The 22,547-nt window shown below is 46.8% G+C and overlaps 1 long non-coding RNA gene across 3 annotated transcripts; it reads right to left on the bottom strand.

Annotated features, from left to right (window-relative positions):
* Positions 1-12,410: 12,410 nt before the first annotated feature.
* On the bottom strand, positions 12,411-21,071 carry LOC138288039 (uncharacterized). 3 transcript variants are annotated; one of them, XR_011202314.1, is made up of 5 exons: positions 20,870-21,071; positions 20,150-20,288; positions 16,465-18,124; positions 14,936-15,149; positions 12,411-13,498 (listed from the first exon to the last, which is right to left on the bottom strand). It is a non-coding gene; the product is annotated as an uncharacterized lncRNA (long non-coding RNA). The 3 variants fall into 3 exon arrangements; XR_011202315.1 differs by lacking the exon at positions 20,150-20,288 and having other exon boundaries at positions 18,040-18,124; XR_011202313.1 differs by lacking the exon at positions 20,150-20,288.
* Between the last annotated feature and the right edge of the window lie 1,476 nt (positions 21,072-22,547).

Here is a 22,547-nt window from a genome sequence, read left to right on the forward strand (position 1 = left end):
AGTAATTTTATTCTTAGGATTCACAGCCCACAAACTGATCCACCCACTTCTGTTGATGGATCCCTGTTACACTTCCCACAATGTACTCGGTCCTACATGCAATTAGTTAGAGGTAGACATGGAATGAAGAGCCCACAGCACCATTACTCCTATTCCAGAAGAAAATAAATAAATGCTGTCATAAAAGTTACGTCGATCCCTTTCTCTTTCTCATGCACTCTTTCTCATTCTATCCTCTTTCTCTTTCTCCATCTCTCTTTTCATGTTGGAAAGTGAGTTCCTAGTTGAGGAGGGTGAAACTCTTCTCAAACAACAATCACAATTCTTATCATGGTGATGTCACAAGCAAACCCAAAATTAAACTGTGTGTAACCCTCTGGTAAATTGGCAAAAGCAGTCAGGCCTAACATAGAGGCAATGTGTGAAGTATTTGTGCTGCACTTCAAACAGTAATAAAGTGAAAATACTCCACACAAACATTTCCCACACCAATTTAGAAAAATACATTTTAATTTGATAAATTATTTGTCACAAAAACAACTTAAAAATCTGTGGTATTGGAGATATTCAGTTTCAAAGTTTTAAGTTAAAAACAGCGCCTCATAGCCCAAAGCTTCACCTGTGGTTATCTGGTCACACCAGACCAGGACAAAGTCACAAATTCAGGCTGAATACGATGGAGCACGAGGGTGAGCCGGCTACAGGGACCAAGTTAAGCCAGCTGAACAAAAGTATCTTAAATCCTGGTTGCAGATCAGTGCGATGTCCTGCGTTGAGGATGCGTCACGTACCAGAGGAGATACAAGGTCCTTGCGTGGAGATGTATAACGCAGCACAGGTTCTGAGGGAGCTGCATTGGTGATGCGAGGTCTGTGCTTGGATATGTGTTGCACAGCAAGGGTTCTGAGGAGTAGTGGGCTGCGATGCGAAGCCTTGCATCGGGTGATGTCACACAGCAGATCCGAAGCAGAGTCTTGCGAGGTGAAGCATCGCGCGGTGTCGGTTCTGCTGCAACCACAAATGGGCTGGCACAAAGATCAATTGTCAGCTACACCTAGTCATGTGACCCAGGTTACAGGCTGCAGCAACCAAATGGTTGGGACAAGAAAATGCCAACTTTCTAAAAGCTGCATTTTCAGAATTGTGTCTTAAGATTTTATTTGACCATTTTAGAGGGGTTTCAATTACAATTCTCTACAGCCAAACTCAGCATTCCTACATGCTCTTAATTGAAAGTTATTACTTATTAAATGTAATATGTTAGCCCAGGGATGTCCTATGTGAGAGGCAGACCTTGCAGTAGTGAAAAACTAATTTAAGTGTTTTTCACTATCAGGACATGTTAAACCTAAAGGTACATGTCCAACTTTTAAATCCACTGCACCCTGTCATGTGACTGTTTACAGCCTGGTGCTGACATATATGTATTAAAAAGAAAGGTTTAAGTCTGGCAAAGATTTTTATTTTGTCAGGTTGAATTAGTAGTTTAAAACTGCAGACATAGACTGCGATGCCAAGCCTAACACATGTTCAAAAGGGCTAGGCTACTTCGGTGGATGGCACAATCAGTGCTGCAGGCCCACTAGTAGCATTTAATTTACAGGCCCTGGATACTTGTAGTACAACTTTACTGGGGACTTACAAGTAAATTTAATATGCCATTTGGGTGTAACTCAATGTTAACATGTTTAAAGGAGAAAGCACAAGCACTTTGGCACTGATTAGCAGTGATAAGTGTGCAGAGTTCTAAAGCCAGCAAAAATGAAAACAAGAACATGCGCAAGGAATATAAAAAGTTGGAGAAAAACCACACCTAGTATGTCAGGTCCAGCACTTACTCTTTCTCAAAACTCTCCTACCTTTGGCTGTGAGTGAAGTATTAATTGGCAGGCCTAACTCAATAGTGTCCCTTTCTCTCCTCCAGTGAGTTACACCAGACCCCTTTCAACATTGGCCATCAGACCTAGAAGGTCAAAATAATTATGGATCCTATTAATATTTATAATCTTGTCTTTATTCTCCACACTCACTCTAAGTATCAACCACCACAAGGATTCATATAACTACATGGCAAATCTTGTCCTTATGTACCAATACCTACATGGTTCTAAATTTTTTGAAGATTTGCAATGCTCCCGAAAAATAAAAATACATTTCTGAAAGAAGTAGCTGCTCTAGTGTGATGCCCTGGCTATCCTTGGACTAGATCAGAGGCCGGGCCCTCTCAACCTCTATCTAGAACTTCAATTACTGTTTCAGGAGGGGAGGTCATAAAATAGCTTGCTGGCATTTTTTAAGCCATTTTCCTTTTTAGATGTGTAAATACTTCCATTTATGAACTTATTGTAGTCTATGAAAGTCTTTCACTGCCTGACTCATAGTTTTGGAGCGTTTTGGATTTTTATGGACTTAAAAACATTCTAAAATGACATCAATATGGTTAGCACTATGGTGGTCATTACAACCCTGGCGGTCGGTGTTGAAACGGCGGTAAAACTGCCAACAGGCCAGCGGTAAGAAAAATGGAATTACGACTGTGGCGGAAACCGCCAACATAGACACCCACTTTAACACTCCGACCGCCAAGGCGGTACACACAAACACCGCAGCGGTAACCACCAACAGACAGGCGGAGGACAATGTACCGCCCACAAAATTACAACAGTCCAATCCACCACCTTTTCTGGGGCGGATTCACCGCGAACAAAGACACGGCGGAAACAGGACTTGGAAGGGAAAACGCTCACCTCTACACACCCCACGAGGAACCAAGATGCCATGGAACTGGAACTTTAGATACTCCCAGCCTTTATCTTCCTGCTCCTCTACCAGGAGCACGAACTCCGGCGGCGAAGACCACAGTGAGTACTGCTTCTATGACACAGGGGAGGAGGGAGGGAAAAAACAGTGGCACACACACGCAATACGCAACACCCCCACCCCCACCCTTACCCACTACAACACACACACAAATACAGCATGATACATTACAGTTACACCCTCCAACCCCCCCTGGAAGAATGCAAGGACAAAAGAAAATGAGTTGAATAATTGTAATATATTCAATTACATAAATCAAAAATAGTTACATATATATACATTTAAACTATAAACAATTATATACACCAAGAACACAAGTCCAAGGGATTCCACCATCATAGTCCGTGGACCACTGGGCCCAAAAGGCATGGGCGAGGCCCACACTCAATACCTGAACAAGACGGAGAGAACACTGCTGAGGCATCAGATAGAAATAAAACAGGCACCTCAGGGGGAAGGGAAGGGGGGGGCACCTCAGCCGGATGAGTGCACGACCCCAGATCCACGAGGGGGCTCCATGCCCACTGTTCAATCCTGGGGAGTGCAAAGCCACAGTCTCTCAAGTCTCTGCAGTGGGTGGGTTTGCTCACTGTTCAATCCTGGGGAGTGCAAAGCCACAGTCTCTCAAGTCTCAACAGTGGGTGGTTTGCCCAATGCTATATCCTGGGGAGTGCAAAGCCACAGTCTCTCAAGTCTCTACAGTGGGTGGGTTGCCCACTGTTCATTCCTGGGGAGTGCAAAGCCACAGTCTCTCAAGTCTCTGAAGTGGGTGGGTTGCCCACTGTTCAATCCTGGGGAGTGCAAAGCCACAGTCTCTCAAGTCTCTACAGTGGGTGGGCTGCCCACTGTTCAATCCTGGGGAGTGCAAAGCCACAGTCTCTCAAGTCTCTACAGTGGGTGGTTTGCCCACTGCTATATCCTGGGGAGTGCAAAGCCACAGTCTCTCTCAAGTCTCTACAGTGGGTGGGTTGCCCACTGTTCATTCCTGGGGAGTGCAAAGCCACAGTCTCTCAAGTCTCTGAAGTGGGTGGGTTGCCCACTGTTCAATCCTGGGGAGTGCAAAGCCACAGTCTCTCAAGTCTCTACAGTGGGTGGGCTGCCCACTGTTCAATCCTGGGGAGTGCAAAGCCACAGTCTCTCAAGTCTCTACAGTGGGTGGTTTGCCCACTGCTATATCCTGGGGAGTGCAAAGCCACAGTCTCTCAAGTCTTTACAGTGGGTGGGTTGCCCACTGTTCATTCCTGGGGAGTGCAAAGCCACAGTCTCTCAAGTCTCTACAGTGGGTGGGTTGCCCACTGTTCAATCCTGGGGACTGCAAAGCCACAGTATCTCAAGTGGATGCCTTTCTCCACTGGTTCTGGAGGGGGCTTGGTGCCCAGAGTGCTTCATCCTGCCAAGGACAGAGGTAGTGGATGCCTTTCACCACTGGTTCTGGAGGGGGCTTGGTGCCCAGAGTGCTTCATCCAGCCAAGGACAGAGGTAGTGGATGTAACTCTCCACTGGTTCTGGAGGGGGCTTGGTGCCCAGAGTGCCTCGTCCTGCCCAGGACAGAGGTAGTGGATGTAATTCTCCACTGGTTCTGGAGGGGGCTTGGTTCCCCGAGTGCTTCATCCTGCCAAGGACAGAGGCAGCGGTGCTGCTGGCGGCGGGGTCCTGTGCAGCGGGGCTGGTGGCGGTCTTGTCCTGGGCAGCGGTGCTGCTGGCAGGGGGTCCTGTGCAGCGGGGCTGGTGGGGTTCTTGTCCTGGGCAGCGGTGATGCTGGTGGCGGTCTTGTCCTGGGCAGCGGTGCTGCTGGTGGTCTTGTCCTGGGCATCGGTGCTGCTGGCGGCGGGGTCCTGTGCAGCGGGCTGGTGGTGGTCTTGTCCTGGGCAGCAGTGCTGCTGGTGGCAGTCTTGTCCTGGGCAGCGGTACTGCTGGCGGCGGGGTCCTGGGCAGCGGGGCTGGTGGCAGTCTTGTCCTGGGCAGCGGGGCTGGTGGCAGTCTTGTCCGCCGTGCTGATCTTCCCAGACTTGCCGGTTTTACTGTGCCCCTCCCCCACCTTGGATGGTGTCATAGCTGTCTCCACACTCCCAACTGTACCCCTGGGAGCGGCTTTGGTGAGTGATTTCTTTCCCCTCTCCCGCCGGTCACTGGCCAACTTTTTATGCTTGACAGGTGGGGGACTGTCCGTGCTCTGGCTCCTTGCCACACTGGCTGCTCTGCTGCTTGGTGTACTCCAGAATCCAGTGGCTACTGGCACCACTGGTCCTGCCGATGTTGTGGCTGAGGTGCTAGGTTGGGACCTGGAGAGTCGGGCCCTAGGAGACTGAAGGGGTGGGGGAGGTGAGGGAAAGAGGTCAAGGTTGGCCAGGAAATGTTTCTTAGGAACACTGGGACGGGTAGCTGGAGGGGGTTTGGGAGTGGAGGAAGAGGTAGTGGTAGGAGGTGTACGTTTGGTGACTTTGGGTGAAGGTGCATGGGCTGGAGGCTGTAGTGAGGTGGATGGCTGTTGGGTGGGTGTGTGGCTGCGTTTGTGTACCTTGGGAGGTGGCCTCACAGACACACTGGGAGAGGACACAGGGGACGTGTGCATGGTAGTGGGGGTGGTGACTGCACGTGAGTGGGGTGTGGTGGTGGGTGTGCTGGTGATTGACGTAGGGGCTGAGGATGTAGTGCACGCAGGTGTGAGTGGAGACGAGACAGGGAGGGAGGAGGGAGATGAGGAGGAGGGGGACACAGTGGAGGCAGTGGATGTTGGTGTGTTCTCATGTGTCTGATGCTTGCGTGAGTGCCTGTGGGATGTGTGGTGCTTATGTTTGCCAGAGCTTCCCTTTATGTGTTGAGGTGTGTGCATGCTGGTCTGATGGTGTGCTTGCGATAGGTACAGGGGTGTGGGTCTGGGTGGAGGAAGTTGAAGGGGGGAGGCTGGAGACAGGGACAATGGCTGCCATCAGTGCTGAGGCCAGAGTCTGAAAAGCCCGCTGAAGGGCTGCCTGACCAGAGTGAATGCCCTCTAGGTATGCATTGGTTTTTTGAAACAGCCTCTCTACACCCTGGACGGCATTCAAAATGGTAGACTGCCCAACAGTGAGGGACCTGAGGAGGTCAATGGCCTCCTCACTGACGGCAGCAGGGGTGACTGGGGCAGAGCCTGAGGTGCCTGGGGCGAAGGGGATGCCCACCCGCCTAGGTGAGCAGGCACGGGGCAAACGCTGAGGGGCTGCTGGGAGGGCGGTGCTGGTAGGGGGGGTGGCGGCTGTACCTGAAGATGCGGGGGCACAGATGGGCCCACCACTGCAAGGGAGCTCCCATCAGAGGAAGAGTCTGGATCGCTGGTCTCAGCTCCTGTCCCTGCCGTGGGGCTCCCCTCGCCCTCAGTCCCACTGGTGAGTTCAGACTCTGTAGTGTCGCCCTCCAGGGCCATGTGGGATGCAGCTCCCTCCTGCTCCGGTGCCACTGCTCCTCCGCCTGATGATGCTAATGCACACAAGAGCAGGGAGACCGCAAAAAGGGGGGGGGAAGACAGAAGAAAGACATGTTGAGTGCATGCAATACCGCTACAGTTGGCGGACACAACAGACACAGAAGCCCCCTGCACTACGCCGAGCACTTGGAGTCCACTATTCAATCCCAGGGACATGGGTTACAAAGCTATGCCCAATTTCTGCACACATGGATGTCACAGGCCTGACTAGGTGTAGTTGGCACTGTACACAGGTGGGGTGGGGTGCCACAGGGTCTGCCTCAAGAAGGGTCCTTGCCTAATAAACTCGCCGTGGCCTAGGGGAACCCACAGCCCACCTCCCCCACCCAGACACCTACAATGCATGCTGAATCAGCAGAATGAGAGTGTACTCACCCCCTTGTGTCTGCTGTGATGCCCTCAAGTGCCCATCCAACTCCAGGTACGCCACCGCCAGGATCCTGAACATCAGGGGGGTCATGGTGTGACAGACACCCCTCCCACGTTGGGAGGCCATCCCCATCTGGGCCTCTGCCATCTTCTTGCTCCAGCGGCGAATGTCCTCCCATCTTTTCCGGCAGTGGGTGCTCCATCTGTGGTAGACCCCCAGGGCCCGGACTTTCCTTGGTGATGGCACGCCAAATGTCCTTCCTCTGGTGGGCGCTGACCTACAGGAATTGTACAGGGGAAAAAGAGAAGTAATTACCATCTGCATCGTCACAGTCATTGGCCCCCATCCCCACCCTTGCCATGACGCACATGCACTCACCGTCATTTCATGCACGCCTCATTCTCACCCCCCCATCTTTCATCCACCCCACTCCACACAGGCATTGCCCATACAGCATGCTCACAGTGTACTTACCTGTTTGTCTGGAGGACCTTAGAGTACTGTGTACTGGGGGAGGACCCCATCCACGAGTTTCTCCAACTCCTCCGTGCTGAAGGCAGGGGCCCTTTCCCCAGACACACGAGCCATTGTCTCTTACAGACTGAGGTCACAGCAGCACTTGCAGTGTAGGTCCTCTCCCGTCGAAGATCAGGTGTCAAGTGATTGAACAGACAGAAAATGTTGGTCACGTCTGCGGCGGTGCGTACCGTCACCGCCGGCGTACATCGTCATTGGCTCCTGGGTCCCATAGGGTCCAATGTTAACCAAATGCAGGATTGTGCCGCGGTCTTCGACCACCTACTGCAACGGTGTACAACGCCAGCGCAGTTACCTCATATTCCCCTGTCCCACTTTACAGGTCAGGCAGCCGCCAATTTCATGGGCCCACATGGCATTCATTTGGACTGCGTCACACATATCTAGGCCTTGTCTAAACACTCATACAGGCAAATTTTGATGTGCTAATATTTTCAGAGTAAGCTGTGTTTACGTACCTCAGAGTTGGTTGACTCTCTGCTCGCTGTTCTCCTCCATAGGCAACGTCCGCTGTGGCATGTGAGGAGATGGCGGCATCCTCCGGTGTACAGACCGCTGGTGGACCTGTCGACAATGGAGGAGCGACATGTGATCATCACCTACAGGCTTGATCGTGCCACAATCCAGGAACTGTGTGCCCAATTGGAGCCAGACCTGATGTCAGCTATCCGCCATCCCACAGGAATCACCCCGCAAGTGCAGGTGCTGTCAGTACCATTTCCTAGCAAGTGGGTCTTTTCAAACAACAGTGGCCATAGCATCAGGGATGGCCCAGCCTATGTTTTCCAACCTGTAGTCCAGAGTGTTGTCTGCCCTGCTGAAACACATGCAGAGCTACATCGTTTTCCCTCAGGTGGATGATTTGCCTACACTGAAAGGTGATTTCTATGCCCTGGGACATATCCCCAACATCATAGGTGCCATTGATGGGACACATTTGGCCTTGGTACCCCCGCAGGAGTGAACAGGTGTACAGAAACCGGAAGAGTTACCATTCCATGAATGTGCAGATGGTGTGTTTGGCAGACCAGTACATCTCCCATATTAATGCTAAATTCCCTGGCTCAGTGCATGACGCTTAAATCCTGCGGAATAGCAGCATCCCTTATGTGATAGGGCAACTCCAGAGGCACCAGGTGTGGCTATTAGGTGAGGACATGGACCCATTACAGTGGGAATAGTTGTCTGGGTCTGTGGATGTCCCTATGAGTTAGTGTGTGTCTAACAGTTGTCCCTCGCCATTTGCAGGTGACTCTGGTTACCCCAACCTGTCATGGCTACTGACCCCAGTGAGGAATCCCAGGACAAGGGCAGAGGAACGCTACAATGAGGCACATGGGTGAACTAGGAGGATTATAGAGCAGACCTTCGGCCTCCTGAAGGCCAGGTTCCGGTGCCTCCATATGACAGGTGGTTCCCTGTTCTACTCACCAAAGAAGGTATGCCAGATCATCGTGGCCTGCTGTATGCTTCATAACTTGGCTTTGCGACGACAGGTGCACTTTCTGCAGGAGGATGGTCCAGATGGAGGTCTTGTGGCAGCTGTGGACCCTGTGGACAGTGAAGACGAGGAAGCAGAAGAAGAGGACATCGACAACAGGAACACGGTGATCCTGCAATACTTCCAGTGAGACACAGATAAGAAGACAACACTGATGGCTACATCTGATTTTAATCTACTACCTCTCTACTGTCTGACATTTTCACCCAGTGTACGGTCACTGAGTTGTCACTTTCCCTTACGATTTCACAGATGTGTGTCCCACTGTGTGACATCTGCTTTGTTTCCTCATGGACTAGAGCTGTGTGTTGACATTACATTTGAAAGCGCATTTTGCCACTGTAATTGCTAATACACTATTTCGAAATCACAGACAGACTCCTGATTGTTTTGTGCTTTAATGGTGTTTATTTAAGTGCTCAATATTGGAGGGGGTTGTAAAATGGTGAGGGGTGATGGTGGAGGAATGTCCATAGCAGAGTCCAGTCTATTAGTCTCACAGGTGCATTGTCCAAAGGGGCATAGGAAGTGGAGCTGGGGCAGTTTAAGGATGGACAGGGTGACAAGGTGGGACAAAAGGATGACAATCAGGGTGGTCTCATTTCTTGGCGGGGGTCTTGGCATCGTTCTCTGTCTTTGTCCTGGATCTCAGGGACTGTTTGCGGGGTGGTTCTCCCTCTGCAGGGGGTGGGGTGCTGATGTGGGGGTCCTGTGGCAGTGCCTCCTGTCCACTAGCGCCGGCGGAGGTGGTGGGCAGTTCATCGTCCAGGCTAGTGTCAGGGGCCCCTTGTTGTGCCACAGTGTCCCTCCTGGTGTTCACGAGTTCCTTCAGCACCCCAACAATGGTGCTCAGGGTTGAATTGATGGATTTGAGTTCCTTCCTGAAGCCCAAATACTGTTCCTCCTGCAGCCGCTGGGTCTCCTGAAACTTGGCCAGTACCGTTGCCATTGTCTCCTGGGAATGGTGGTAGGCTCCCATGATGTTGGAGAGGGCCTCATGGAGAGTGGGTTCCCTGGGCCTGTCCTCCCCCTATCGAACAGCAGCCCTCCCAGTTCCCCTGTGTTCCTGGGCCTCTGTCCCCTGAACCGTGTGCCCACTGCCCCCAGGTCCCTGTTGTTGTTGGGGTGGTGGGTTAGCCTGGGTTCCCTGTAGTGGTGGACACACTGCTGCTTGACGTGTCCTGGGGACAGAGGTATGGGCCCGCTGGGTGGGTGCTGTGCTGGTGTTTCCAGAGGGGGGAAGCTCTGTGGTGGCTTGTGCCACTGTGAGGGGAACCGACTGTCCCGAGGTCCCAGATGGACCGGGCTGGTCATCTAGATCCAGTTGGACAGAGCTGCTGTCATCACTGTGGGCCTTTTCTGTGGGTGGAGTGGACATATCTGGACCCTCCTGTCCGGTGACGTTGGGTAGGGGTCCTGCAGGGGTGTAAAAGCATGATTATTGCAGCCGTGTGTGCCATGGTGTGCAATGGGTGGGTGACCATGTACCCCACTGCTTGCATTTCTGTGTAGGACCTTGTGTGATGATGGTTTAGGGGGGTGTATGGGTATGTGCAGTGGCTGTGCTTTGGTGATGGGTGTCCATGCTTTGGTGTTGCATGCAGGGCTTGGGTTTGGGATGTGTGGTTTGTGATATTGGAACATGTGTGAGGAGTTGGAGTGATGGGGGTGAGGGCGAGGTTGGGGGTATGTGATGGCATGCAGGTTGGGTGGGGGATGAAGTAGTAAAGATTTGACTTACCAGAGTCCATTCCTCCAGCTACTCCTGCGAGGCCCTCAGGATGCAGTATAGCCAAGACTTGCTCCTCCCATGTTGTTAGTTGTGGGGGAGGAGGTGGGGGTCCACCGCCAGTCCTCTGAACCGCGATGTGGTGTCTTGAGACCACGTCACGCACCTTCCCCCGTAGGTCGTTCCACCTCTTCCTGATGTCATCCCGTGTTCTTGGGTGCTGTCCCACTGCGTTGACCCTGTCCACGATGCTGCACCACAGCTCCATCTTCCTAGCTATGGAGGTGTGCTGCACCTGTGATCCGAATAGCTGTGGCTCTACCCGGATGATTTCCTCCACCATGACCCTGAGCTCCTCCTCAGAGAACATGGGGTGTCTTTGCGGTGCCATGGGGTGGTGTAGGTGATGTGTGGGGTGGTGTGTGTTGTGATGTGTAGGGTGATATTTAGAGGTGTGTTGTGTGAGGTGCGTGGATGTTATGTGAGTGATGGTGTTGAGTGCCTGTGGATGCTAGTTTGTAGATGGTGGTGTCTCTCTCTGGCCTTTAGTCGCAATTGTGGTCGTAGGGGTTTGTGGGTGATGTGGGTGTGTGTTTTATATTGTATTGAGTGTGTGGGAGTGGTGTGTGTATGTGTATCAGGTGTGTGTATTTCGTTTTTGTCCAATGTAGTGGTGTTTTGTAAGAGTGCGTGTATTTTGAGTGCGGCGGTATGTACCAATTGGTGTGGCGGACTTGTGTGGGTGTCTAGATTTTGGCGGATTCCGGGCTTTGGGTCATAATGACGTGTCGGATTTCCGCAGTTGCGGCGGTGTGTTGGTGGTCTTCTGCACGGCAGTAAGCGGCATTTACCGCCATTGTTGTAATGACCCCCTATATGTGGTTGCTTGCCTGAATCACACGGGTCCAGCAAACATGGATTGAGCTATCCCAAGTCAAAAAGGAAGATCTTCCTGGAGTCATTCTGGAGTCATCCGATGACTCCAGCTGGGCTATTCCTGTAATGATCTGGTGAAGTCATCCCAAACCATCCTGAAGTATGTGTATAGGCCGAAATATTTAAATGAGATGACTCTAGAGTCATCACAAAAACTACTCTGGGATGATGTCCTGATTACTTCAATTGAATATGCGTGATGATCTTTTACTACTCAAGGAAAACCAACTGACAACTTCAGGATGAGTTGAAATTACTACAAGATGATTCCACAACAACTTCACAATTACTGTGGATTTCTCTAGGATGTTTCCAGGACAACTTCCGGATGATCGTGAATTACTCCAGGATGACTCCATGACAAATTTAGAGTCAGTGTGGATTACTACAGGATGGTTTCATGAGAACTTCAGAATGAGTGTGCCTTACTATAAGATGACTTCATGACCACTGCAAGGGGACTGTGAGTTACTACTGGATGATTCCAGGAAACATTTTGATGGATGTTGGTACCCAATGAATGATTTATTATCAACTGAGAGTTGTAATACTGCAGATTCTATGACATGAGAACATTCTATGGTCACATCTGCTAAAATCCAGTGCCCATCAAGTACTTTAGATCAACTAATCCATTGCTAAACAAGTCCTATGAGGTGCACAACATATGTACCATCCTGTAATATAGGGAACTGTGTTTAAATGTAATAAATGTACCTTGTTTATACAGTCCAGTGACAGCTACGTAACTAATAAGCAGCTAAAATTAAACTATGGCTTTGGCATAGTACTTTATTGGTCTACGCAATAAAAGGTGGTGGTGGGGGTTGTAATGTGGTGGCGAGGGGGAAAAAAAAATCTTAAGTAGGAATTAGTAATAATACAACACACTTTTGTAGGAGGCTGGCCTGGCTTATAGTGGGTACCAAGGGTACTTACACTCTGTGCCAGGTCCAGTTATCCCTTATTAGTGTAGAAGAGGTGTTTCTAGCAGCTTAGGCTGATAGAAGGTAGCTATGGAAGAGCAGCCTAGGCTGAACTAGGAGACATGTTAAGCTCCTACTATACCACTGGTGTCATATGCACAATATCACAAGAAAACACAATACACAGATATACTAAAAATAAAGGTACTTTATTTTTATGACAATATGCCAAAAGTATCTCAGTGAGTACCCTCAGTATGAGGATAAGTTATATACACAAGATATACGTACACACACCAAAATTATGCAGGTAATGGCAAAAGGAAGTAATGCAAGCAATGTAAAGTTACAGTAGATTGCAATAGGAGCACAGAGGTATAGGGGCAACACAAACCATATACTCCAAAAGTGGAATGCGAACCACGAATGGACCCCAAACCTATGTGAGCTTGCAGAGGGTCGCTGGGACTGTAAGAAAACAGTGAGGGTTAGGAAAATAGCCCACCCCAAGAACCTGAAAGGTAGGTGTAAAGTGCACCTACTACCCCCATAGAGCACAGAAGTCGTGATAGGGGGATTCTGCAGGAAGAACAAACACCAGCAATGCAACAACAGTGTATTTCCAGACCTGAGTACCTGTAAGACAAGGGGACCAAGTCCAAGAGTCACGACAGTGTCGAGAGTGGGCAGGAGCCCAGGAAATACCAGCTGAGGATGCAAGTAAACTGCCACCGGGTGGAAGAAGCTTGGTGTTCTGCAAGAACGAAGAGGACTAGGAACTTCCCCTTTAGAGGATGGATGTCCCACGTCGTGAAGAAGCTTGCAGAGGTGTTACCACGCAGAAAGACCACAAACAAGCCTTGCTAGCTGCAAGGGTCGCGGTTAGGGTTTTTGGATGCTGCTGTGGCCCAGGAGGGACCAGGATGTTGCCACTTGGATGAGGAGACAGAGGGGGCGCCCAGCAACGTAGAGAGCCCTCACAGAAGTAAGCAGCTACCAGCAGAAGTACCTGAACAGGCACTTAGAAGAAAAGGCCCAGGTTACCATAACGTACAATAGTAATAGTAGATAAATGATCAATGAAAACCATTACTTCGTTATTTGCTGGTTTCTTCCGTTCTCATCTGGCATAGCAGATCTTTATCGCCAGTTTTCACTGCATCGTTTTGATGTTCATGGTTGCTCAGCTTTTGCCCTTATACACAGATTTCATCAACTGTGAAAGGATAACAAAACAATAGATTAGGATCTTTTTTCAAAGAGGGCGCTGCCTTAAAAATGCAACAAGACCATAAGCTTCCAACAGTCGGTACAGTTTGTTTATGGTGAGTGGTCACAGGAGCACAGGTGATATTAGGTAATTAGTCATGTTGGAGGTGGAGAAACAAGATGTCCATGTCTGAACTGCGATAGAGAAAGAAGAAGAAAATTCAGAAGATCAATCCCATGGTTAAGAGGGCGTAGCCAGATATGGTCTATCTGCAAAGCATACTTCACTTTTTCATCTCCTGCTCAACAGAAGAGGCAAGAGCAGCTTCCTAGCTGTGCCCACATGGTCCCAATTGTTAGACAGGATAAGGTCTCCAGAGACTGCGTTCACTTAGTTAAGAGATTGCTCTGGTGACAAGTATCTGGTGCCTAAAAGGATTCTACACCCAAGTTGTAAAGTGGGCTAATTATCTACAAAGTACGTGGTATTAGTGCTGTTTGTTGTCAGCAGACTTCATATTAGAGCTATTTCCCTGGGACCAGAGCAGACCTGCTCATTTGGAGACAATTAAGAATGGAAAGGCAATACTAAACAAACAAGAGAATCCTTATGTATTCATTGGATATGCTACGGGAAGCTTATGTGCCAGAATGTTTTAGAGTAATTAAGACATTTGAACTACGTTATTACACATCAACCTTTTCTTTATCAAGGGCAGCAGTTCCATCAGGTGCCTTGGTAACACATCTGCCACTTTATCTTGTTGGTAAAAGTGAAGGTTACTCAAACCAGTGAGGAGAAAACCTGCACTGTCCCAAGCATACTTGACCTTTTCCAACAGCTTGTGCAGTCCTCTCTTTGGGATAAGGTCATTTCTCTATCAGGAAGGATCAGGGGAATCTTTCATCATCTCCTGAACACCAGACTGCAGATAGCCACACAAAGTATCAAAATACATGCCATCATGCTATTTTAAACAAACTGTACAAATATGAAGAGGTAGTCTGTGGACAGTAATCTGGCATCTAGGCATAGCTCACTAAAAAGTGATATGTCTGAAATATAGTCAGAATAATACTTTCAGATTGTAACATAGAACTAATATATCAGAGGAGAAAAAAAATGAAGCAGGTCACCCTTTGTATTGCAAAAGATCCATTGACTATTTTTGATGATGTAAAAGATTAGTTGTAGGATGTTTGACCGTGTCAATACAGACTGCTGCCTGCAAACAACTTATAGCCACCTCTTTTCAGCATGTGCCATATAACTGAGCTATAATGGAAACAAATAATTTCAAGTGAGCAGATTTGGGAAACACTAACTTTTTTGGGCTATACAGGGGAAGACAGTGGAAAAAAAGAGGTATGGATTTGGGTGCTGTATACATTTCTGAAAATTAGTTGCGATCTATCTGGTCAAAATAAAATATATTTTACTTACCCTTTTAGGCAGTTAATCTCAGAGTGTACACCTCTCACTTTTGCTTGTAAAAGTATACACTCCTCTTTCGTACAGGTAGAGATACAATCAGAGGAATAGGTTTTCTCTCCATTAACGATTGACAAGTTATACATAATTTCATTAGGGAGAAAGCGTCTTTACTCCAGTGTGAAATTATGCACTTTCTTATGTTATCAAATGCTTATAGTCTTTCCTGAAAAAACAAGAGAAACAAGTGAACATAAATCCACTTCTATGCAACGATTTATAATAGAATTTTCCATTTATTCACTCATACTTTTAAAAGTTATGTTAAAAGTGCTTTGCATTCAAGACAATTATTGAATTACTTTTATTCTGTATTACAAGGAAGGAGTAAGTCCTAACAAAGGATTCTTTGGTCACCATGCAGAGCAGATAGGCATGCAGGCTAATTCCATGCAATTCTGTGTAACTGAGGCACTTATAAATCTGATGGCTGCCACTCTCACTGCTTGTGAATTGGTCTTGAAGGCAAGTAGGATGGTGCACATCAGTGACCACAGCAGCAGTTTAAACTTCACTGTAGGGAAGGTTATTTGATAATGATCATAGCCATATTGAGTGTTGAAACACTGAGGGGGATATTCACAAGATGAGTTTTGTAATATGCTTTGAAATACCACAAAATGCTATTCACAAACCTATGTGCAGTGTTTATGTCGTCCTATCTTTTTCTGGGCAGAGATCTCTCCCCACCCCCCGAATCCAAATATCCTCCTCTGGCTGCTGACTCTCTGCATGCACAAGTATATATATTAATAGTAACTGTGTGAGGGACAGAATGGAGTGGCTGGAAAATGGAAGTACTACTGCAGGGGATAAGAAGGACTAAGGAGGGTTTAAGGAAGGGGTTAAGGCAGGGATGTGTAACCACCAGTTTGGCCCTGTAAGCACCTTACTGGATGTGAGCACTGGTCAGGGGTACTGAGACACAAGGTGTCTTGTAGCTGTACTTTCTCCTCTTACCCATACTTGCATTTCTGACGATTGTAAGTCCTGACACTTCTGACCCATCAAAATGCCTATTCCTGGGGAGAAAGATGAAAGCTCGTCTGGCTCCTCAGATACAACATAGAAGAGTGGCCTAATCAGGATTGCCACTGGAACAATACTTTATTGGCACCACCAATAATTTTAGCTTTGAGTGTAGATGATACCGAGTTGATTATCTCTCTGGGTGAGAATTTGGATGAAACCTGGTGTAATCTACGTGACTGCCTCACCGAGGTGGCAGGATGGATGCCTGGTCAGTGTTTAAAGTTAAACGCAGATATAACGGAGATCCGGCTATTCGGTGGAGCTCATTTTATCTGGGCCACCTCTTGGTGGCCAGACACTTTGAGGAATATGCCTACCCCTAAGAAATCGGCCAAAAATTTGGGTATCATGGGCGGACGATGACATATAGATAAATAAATACAGACAGAAATGTTAAAAAAAAAAAATACCATAAAACAGGGAGGCCTAAAGAGTTGAATTTTACAAACCTTAATGTGACTTAAGATCCAGTGACCTAGCCCTACCCAAGACCATACGTATCAGGAAAACCAGAACTGATGAACGTTCTTTTTTGTACATGGCGGCTGCCCAGTGGAATCTTTTTTGACCCCTGACTCTCCGCCTTACTGGTAACCACCTTCTGTTCGGAAAGAAATAAAAAATTAAAAACCCAGCTGTTTCGGGATAAGGACCCTTGGGTTTAGGTTCTGACTTTTATAGTGGCCCTTCCAGGTGAAACTTTAGGGAGCTTTACAGCGCTGTGATGTCCTATAGGGCGATGAGTGTTGTGCTTTATAAGTACCTAAAATAATACTAATAAAGGGGTAGGGGTAGATTGAGGTACGGAGGAATGAGTAGACTGAGGTACAGTGGAATGGTATAGATGGGCGTAGAGTGGAGTGAGGGTGGAGCTAGGTGGGTTGAGAAAGACTGGAGTGGGGTTGAGTTGAGAGATTGGGGAGGAGTGGGGTAGATTAGGGTGGAGTGGGGTAGATTGGGTAGAGTAGGGTAGATTGGGAAGGAGAGGAGTAGACTGGAGTGGGGGTAGATTTAGGTGGAATAGAGTGTGGTGGATTGGAGTGAGGTAGGGTAGGGTGGGTAGATTGGAATGAGGATAAGTGGTGTAGGTTGGACTGCGGTTTGGGTAGAGTGTGGTAGATTGGAGTGAAGTAGATTTGGGGAGTGGGGCGGATTAGAGTGGGGTAGACTGAAGTTGAGGTGGCAGATTGGAGTGGAATAGATTGCAGTAGACAAGTGGGGACAGACTGGGATGGAACAGAGTAGATCGGGTGGAGTAGACTGGATTGGAGTGAGGTGATTGGGTGGGATATTTGGGTAGGCTGGCGTGGGGTAGATTGAGGAAGAGTGCAGATAAGTGGAGTGGGGTAGAGTGGAGTGGGGTAGATTGAGTGGATTATGGTAGGGTAGAGTGAAGTGAATTAGATCGGACTTGGGTAGGTTGGGGTAGCCTTGAGTCGAGTTGGATAGATTGGAGTGGAGTTGGATAGATTGGAGTGGAGTTGAGTTTAGTGGGGTAGATTGGGATGGAGTGTGGTGGGTAGAATCCAGTGGGTGAAGTGGGGCAAAGTTGGGTAGGGAACAGTGAAGTAGATTAGGGGTAGACTGAGTGGGGTGGAATGTGGTAGATTAGGGTAAAGTGCAGTGTGGTAGATTAGGGTGGAGTGGGGGTAGACAGGATGAATTTGAGTATGGAAGACTGGGATAGAGTGGGGTAGAGTGAAGAGGGATGATTGGAGTAGGGTAGTATGGATTAGGGTAGACTTGAAGTGGATAGATTGAGATTGGAGTGGGGGTGGGGGGTAGACTGGAGAAAAATAAACACTAAACTTCCTGGAAGAGGGAGCTTGCCATTGACCTTTGTCTCTGAATGCACAGCAAATGTGACAAGATAAGAACACAATTTAAATGCCTGTTTACAGAAAGCAAGTTTGTGGAAGAATACAGTAAACGAGGTTTGGGCAACAGGAGGGACAAACACAAGCTGGACAGCCTAAAGCAAATGAAGCCAGCAAATAGAAAGCCAGAAAATGTGAGTTACAAACCACAAAGCCATTGGTAAGCAACAGGCGAATGCATTCCTAGGTCAGTTTTCGTGCTCCCCGAGATGCCTTTAGCAAAGGCTTCGACCTAAAAAAGGAGCTTAATTAAGTAGATTAAAAAAAATAGAAAGAGAGTTTTGTAGTAATAACAAAATTGTGATGAAAAGATGGTGAAACAATAGAAATTGAGAGGAAAGAGTTATAAACAGCTTTAGATGAAAAGAGAGAATAAAGGGTCGAGAGACGAAAAAAGGTGACAGAATGAGTTTCAAGAAACATTTATTTTGTAGGTTATCCAGATTAGATGGTTTTATGTCTGGTGATTTCACTAAAATTATACATGCAATAGACAGCTCTTCTTCCACTGGCCTGCTGCTGTGTCATTTACATTTTTGTCCCACCTACTGCAGCATACAGCATGGGCAGAGGGTGAGGTCACTTCAGCCAATGACTTACTCCACTGTGGGATCATTCTTCAATTTAATAAGGAACATACTGTGAGACAACTTAGTTCTTTTCAGTGTCAGCAACTGCTATAGCAAGTTTGAGAAGAAAAACAAATATCGTTTCTTTTAGCCATTTTTATCCAAAACTGACAAGAACCCAGCAACTTCCCTAACAAAGTTTTGCAAAAGCCATGAAAATACAAAACTAGTACTGACAAAGCCAGATCTATTTCCTCTGCATTCTGTACCTATAGTCCCAGTTTTAAAATCTGATAAACATGACTATGAAACAGAGAATGCAAAAAAATAACTTGAATGCACTACTCGTATGTGGATGTGAGAAACTCAGGTCTGTTTGCTTTCCAGTGCCTTTTTTTGTTTTTTTTGTAACCAATGCCATTGTAAGTCATGAGTACAGGCCAGTTGCTGACACATGGTGTATTCTGTAGGCCTGGCTAAAAAAAAAAAATGTTTGTTTCTTCGGAAACAGCTGCTAGCACATACATCTATAACTACTTTGCAAGGTGGACATTGGATGGATTCAATGCCCTTTAGTTAACTTTTACTTGCCCTTTCTCCAACTTGTCCTTACCTAATCCACAGTCCTAAGGGGTGCGCAAAGAAAGCCACAATGAGAAGTTTTTTGTGCCATTTTCTGACACTGGTCATAACAAGAGGGGTTTTCAGCGCTACAATTTCAGCATATTAAAGTAAGGCGACGTTGGCTAAAACATATGCAATTTGGATTGCTACTTTGGGGAGGAAAGATTGGGGAAGCTTTGAATGTAATCTATCTTGGAAGTGCAGGCATTGTGACTATTTTGTGCAGACTGGGAGTGTGCACACATTTTGGACTGTGTGTGCGCTTGTGTCACTGTGTATGCTGCTTGTGGTAAAAGTAGAAATGAGTGTCAGTAGGCTCTTGAGATTGTACTTAAAACTATTCATTTCAAAGTTTGTTTTGGCTCTGAACAAATGGCGCTAAAGAGACATCAGCAACAGAAAGTGTAATATAAATTAAAGTGAAAAACAGCAAGTAAGATGTTTTCAGGAGAACACAGAAACAAATTGATCCAAAAATCATGTAGGAGGCCTAAATATTCAAAAAATGTCAGACATCTACATAGATATTTTCACTTAACATATGATGACAAACATTGGCATTTGAAATAATTGAAGGGGCTGCAGGAACAGCTGGGACATTATGACTGATACCACTGTGCCCCTTACCATTGACAAGACCGAAAAGCAGTGTCTCCAAGGCAAAGACCACGAGTAAAAACCACGATTATAGTTACAGTGTGATTTAGTAAAACGTCAGTGCAATAAAAATGCCATTGACAGCTTCCCAAGAATTGAGGTACCTGTGGTAGGTGGAACGAATGGAAAGACGGACACTTATTACCACCACGTTTGTATCACTGGTTGTTTGGTAATGTTGAAAATGTCCCAGCCCCAGCAGTGACCGAAGAATAGCTTAGCAAACATAGCTTATGCGAGGTGAAAAACGGTCATGCTACTGGAAGCCAGCTTAAAATCGTGGTAGATAGACGTGCCCTACAAAAAGCCACAGGACTGACTCCATTGTGAAAACCGTAGGGACATGGTTTGCAAAAAAGGAAGCCTATACCTAATACATTGGTGTCACAGGCAAGTATGCATCATACCTGCAGGAACCTCCAGGTAGTAAAAGATGTTGCGTTATGGCCTGAACTACTGTCTTTGGAACTGAGAGGAACCAGGATCGAGGCTCGGCACACCCTCAACAGCCTGTGATTCTCGGCAAGTCACGTAGCCTTCCCATGGCTAAAGAAAAAACAAATGTGACCTTGTGTAATATGTAGAATGCCGTAGTTAATCATTTAAATCCCTTTAGGTCGAGTTCTGCTCCACAAAACTGAATACACACACATCCTCATCCTATTAGAGACTAAAAACTATACCCACGTGCCATTAGAGGCTAGTCTGCAATAGAACGAGAGTATATTTTTTCAGTTTTCTGGACAACTTGAACCGAAGGGAAAGGAACGCAATTAATAAACAAACGAGAAAGGCCAAAAGGTGAATGATACACAAGGCATTTATTAACCATCAGAAAAAGATAAACTACTTGTCAGCTGTTGCTGATGCGCATTAGGAGCACGGAAATGGATTGTACACATTTTAAATGTCTAAATACACAGCTGAGTAGTTTTTGGTAAAATAAAGCTTATCTCCAAAACCATGCCCAGAGTCAGGCCACAATTAAACAGAGAATAAAACTGCTGTGGAATTAAATAATATTTTACAAGTGATGCAATGCCAGAACGAAAAATAACCACTATCCCCTCAATTGTTACCGGATGCTCTCCATTTTGGAGTATACACCGATTCCCTTTTGCACTCACCGTGCTTTTACCTCAAAGCATTTTCAGAAACAGAGGCTGAATGCGAGATCCCCGAGTTGTGAACTGCAGAATAATGCATTTGAAAGGGGCAAAGAAGAACAATCATTCTCCTATTTCGTATTCCTGTTTGTTTCCCAGCCGAATGCTCTCATGTTCCCTAATGGCGGCACAGTCAAGTGACGTTACTTCCTGTGTGGCATCCCTTCCGGCACCACCGGATGTCCGTCCCAAAGTGCTTGAAAGACATTGCGTTTCTTTGAGGCAAGTTTTACATTGGTGGGCCAGCTGTCGCAGGTGGAGCTAAAAGTATGTAGACTCAATGCAACTGCATGGAATCTAGAGTTTCAAAAAAGTTTTTAGTAAGGTAGAAAATACCACTGTTCCGATTTACTTTGTAGCATTCCGTTATTTTTAGCATAAGTAACATTTTTATTTTCCTTACACTTAAAAATGCCTGTAATGGAAGTTAATTTCAGAATGTATTTCTCTCGATATTTTCGATCTCTGCAGGAGTTTCCTGCTTATAGACTGGGATGTACAAGAATGGGTGGACAACAGGAAATTGTAAGTGTGTTTTAAGAGGAATGCAACGGCACGTTATACGTGCGCACCGAGGTTTTGAGGTGATTTATGCATACATGCTATGTGGTGATTTACGCAGTAACATGTTAGAAAAAGAAAGTGAGAGATCTTGGAAAATAAAAATAGGGTGGGGTGTCATTTCCCCATTGCATTTTATTGAAGCACAGGCGGTTTCAGACGGGAGACAGTTATGGCCAGTGCTTGAAATGGAAAAATAGAAGTGCAGGTACTATGTATCAGAGTACCTGCTTGTTTCTGAGAAGTGCTGGTACTCTCCAATTAAAAAGTATTAAGTTTTTCTTGAGAAGAGCTGGTACTCTCCCTCTCAAAATGAAAAAGTGCCGGTACTAGGTACCGGACAGTACCGGCCCATTTAAAGCACTGGCTATGGCCATCTAGGGAATCTGCCACCTGAATCCAGTCTATTGGCACATATGTTTATCTACCAATTAAGATGTGCATATCTGATTTTTTACCTACAACACATTACGCATGGAACTGGTAGTTTCACTTTTAATGACTCGCAACCCCAGAATGCAACAAACAATTCAGAAAAGATGAAATGTTGAGTGAAGCAACATACAGCTATACTCTACAGCAGTGATTCCCAACCTGTGGTCGGGGGAACGCTGGGGGTCCGCAAAGCCTCCTCAGGGGGTCCCTGACAGCTTAAAAAATAAATACTAACAGATTAGGTCCGCAGCTTTCAGTAATGACTCAGAGGTGGGTCCCCAGATTCCAATAATGATTCAGTGGAGGTCCTCGGGTTCCAGTAATGATAGTGGGGTCCACAGAAGTCAAAAGGTTGGGAACAACTGCTCTACAGGAATAGCATCTATCTTTCTCAAACACTGTAACATGCTTCCTAACTTAAGGATTCCCAGTGACTGCTCAAATAAAGGAGAATACCACTACCACTTGGTAATTTATAGAATGTCGTACCCCCATCAAGTGCATAAAGTGCAGTTGTCGGTGAAGCATTCTGTCCATAAATTAAGTGTATTTTGAAGTTCGCTAAAAGGCTCTTACTTCCCATGGTAAAGGGATATCACATAAATCTAAGCTGCTATATGAGTGTTATTAACATTTACAAATG

This window comes from Pleurodeles waltl, chromosome 4_1 (genome assembly GCF_031143425.1).
Source record: "Pleurodeles waltl isolate 20211129_DDA chromosome 4_1, aPleWal1.hap1.20221129, whole genome shotgun sequence".
NCBI classification, from domain to species: domain Eukaryota; kingdom Metazoa; phylum Chordata; class Amphibia; order Caudata; family Salamandridae; genus Pleurodeles; species Pleurodeles waltl.